Below are 3,072 nucleotides of genomic sequence, written 5' to 3'. Positions count from 1 at the left end.
ACACCCTTTTGTAATTTTCAGGTAAAAAAATTACCTACTTATCTAAAACTTTCATTTTCAACGTTAGGAGTTGTGTTTCATTATATCATAGTAAATATGGCACTGTGGTGGTTCTTTCATGTTGCCATGTTTTTTCACAAGGTATTTTTTCCATTTCAAGCAAATAGATTTGAAAAGCTGGGCCGTAACAAGTACATATTTGCAACTGTGACCATTCTGTGTGAGTATATTATTGTAGTCATTAATTTTACAATAATTCTTTTCCTTAATAAAGCTATACTACTTCCATTGCCAGCTGTTATTATTTGCCTTACTGTTGACAAATTCAAATACAATATTCATCGTTTTCCAACAACTCTTTGCATCAGCAATGGTGACATGTGGTTCTACTCTACAACACTTCCAATGGATGTACTATTTGTTGCTGGAGTTATAATGTTGATTATGATTCTCTGGACTATGAGAAAAGTATGTGCACTAAAATACTGACTTTAGCAATATTATTTTTTAACAGAAAACAAATTTCTTGAACAAGAAAAGTCATACTAAGCTTAGCACTGCAGAGAAAAAAATCCTCTTGGTTTTTACATCTTATATAATTTTTGGTGCTTTTATTTTAGGGCATGTAAGTGACATAACAGCAAAATCTGCTAAATTTCAAGCAGCTTTAAGAGAATACTTTGAATGTGAGGCATTTGGTCACATCCCTGGAAAATGTGACAGAGGAACATTTGATACGATTTTTAGCCCATACACAAGTGTTATTGCATATATACTAATGAGTTTGATACCATTGAGCATTTTGAACTTCATACTTAAGTGGAGCTCAGTTAAAACTGCAAAAAATAAAGTTATTAATTTGACAAAGAAGTATTTAAGTTTCTTGTATCATGAAAAAGTTCCTTGGTAACTTCCTCTGAAAATGTTTCTGATCAGTTATCATCCAAATCAGATAAAAGTACAAAGATTACCAAAAACACTACTGTGTAACTTTAATTGTTGATAATTTGAACCTTTAACTTCTGTGTGCACTTATGTGATTGTTTTTTTTTGTATTAAAACTTTCTTAGTAAATGAAGTCACTTTTAAATCAGTTACAATTTCTCTAGATCTATATACACATCAATGTGCATAGTCTATTAATAAAGATTATAATTGACTTCCTGGAGTTTATTATTAATAATTTATATGCAATAGATAATAATTATAATTTGGGTAAAAATGAAAAAAAATTTTAGGGAGGGACTAACACAAGTTATGAATATCATTAGTTAGTCTAGCTACACAACACAAAATGTGCAGTACAGGGAAGAAGAAAGAGCTGGTCATTGCTAGGAAGATTGAGAATGTTTTCTTCATTGTTCTTCTTGTTGTGGTGCTGGGCTTATTCACAGTTCCAATAATAGTCTACTATAGATCTACTTCAGTAAGTAGTGGTCTAGATTTATTATATACTAATTGTGATATCACAAGATGTCTTGGGTTATCTTAAGAAAAACATTTGCATGCATTGTGCTCACTCATTTGTGTCATATGTTTGTGATTTAAAGTAATTAGTAGTTAAACTTTATATCTTCACAATCATACCATTTCTAATTGTCTGATTACAGTAATAAATTCCTTTAAGCAATCTGAAAATACAATGCCAGATGAGGTATAGTAGTAGACTGACTATACCAGTATAGCTCAGAAATCTTAGTGTAATGTCACAAAAAGCAGAAATATAATTTTGACTGTTCTACTGACATCTTTGATTCTTAAAATTGCTCACACATCAATTTAACATATATGGTATAATGTAGAGTAATGGGTCTATTTAACAGTTATTACAAGCTATGTGAACTATGATGAGTAGGCACCTACTAAGCATGAAATGTTTATAAGTCCGGCTTAAATAAACTTTTTAATTTAGAACACATTTGAGTCAGACATCAATAACAATGGTAATCTTAGTGAAGGAGGTACAATCGGCAACAATAATGTAAGTCAGAACTGTACTAGAATATCATGGAGTCAGGATAATGATGCTTCAGAATGTCATGAGTATACTGGAACTGCTTGTAGAAACTTCTTACATCAATGGTTTCAATGTACCATTGGAGAGGGTGAATTGAATATTGGAGTAAGTCAACAAGAACAAAATCAACATGAACAGACAATCACATCACTCAATACTTATTTAGGTAATGCCACGGCATTATAAGTAATTTTTATTTAGATACTATTTGTAGAGCATTACAAGCAATGTCAACAGCAATCATCAGCTTTCATATGTCAATATTTCTTTCCTCTTGCTGATTGCTCAACTGGAAAATCTTACAAGGCTACCAAGGAAGACTGCTTCCTCATAAGTACAGGTGTTTGTTCAGACCTGTGGACACTAGCAAACAACTTTGGGTATGGCTCACTCTTACCTGACTGTACTACACTACCAAATGGTATGATGATAATCGTATATTACTAATATTTATACTTTATATAGCTGCCAATGACTCATATTCTGGTCACAATTCCAATTGAAGGCATGAATAATACCAATAGTACTGATGATATTGTTTGTAGAGAAGATTTTGTTAAAATGGATTTAATCTGTGAGCCAAGATGTGACAGTTTTGAACAAACTTCTCATTTAGACACGCTGATAATAATCCATTCAGAAGTAGTTGCAACCAGTATGGGCTTAATTTTTTGTGTTATTACAATTATAGCTGCTGTTAAGGAATATAAAAAATCGTTAGTGACTATAATGAAGTATATATTCATCATAAATTTACACTATTGCAGGCTGGTATATCCTTCTGTATTGGTATTTTTTCAAGTCATAGGCATGATTGTATTGGGTAAAGTGCATTGTAATCTTATGTTCATTTTATACATTCATATCTATAGTCATAGTACTAATCGTAACAGCTATTGATCGGTATGGATTATACTGCAGTTCAGTTAGTCTATTGGAGACACTTGAGAATCCAACACCCTTTTGTAAATTTTCAGGTAAAAAAATTACCTACTTATCTAAAACTTTCATTTTCAACGTTAGGAGTTGTGTTTCATTATATCATAGTAAATATG

The 3,072-nt window shown here is 31.4% G+C and overlaps 1 protein-coding gene across 1 annotated transcript in view; it reads left to right on the top strand.

Moving 5' to 3' along the window:
• The first annotated feature begins 1,296 nt into the window (after nucleotides 1-1,296).
• Nucleotides 1,297-3,072, top strand: part of LOC109583830 (uncharacterized) — a 7,038-nt gene continuing 5,262 nt past the window's right edge. The window contains exons 1-2 of the mRNA XM_019999317.1: nucleotides 1,297-1,426; nucleotides 1,913-2,183. The gene's annotated coding sequence lies outside the window, so the exon portion shown is untranslated. The remainder of the gene's footprint in view (nucleotides 1,427-1,912; nucleotides 2,184-3,072) is intronic.

The sequence above is a fragment of the Amphimedon queenslandica genome, unplaced genomic scaffold, assembly GCF_000090795.2.
Source record: "Amphimedon queenslandica unplaced genomic scaffold, v1.1 AMPQUscaffold_13277, whole genome shotgun sequence".
NCBI classification, from domain to species: domain Eukaryota; kingdom Metazoa; phylum Porifera; class Demospongiae; order Haplosclerida; family Niphatidae; genus Amphimedon; species Amphimedon queenslandica.
The sequence above is the reverse complement of the archived record's forward strand: the minus strand, read 5'-3'. Positions and strand labels throughout refer to the sequence as shown.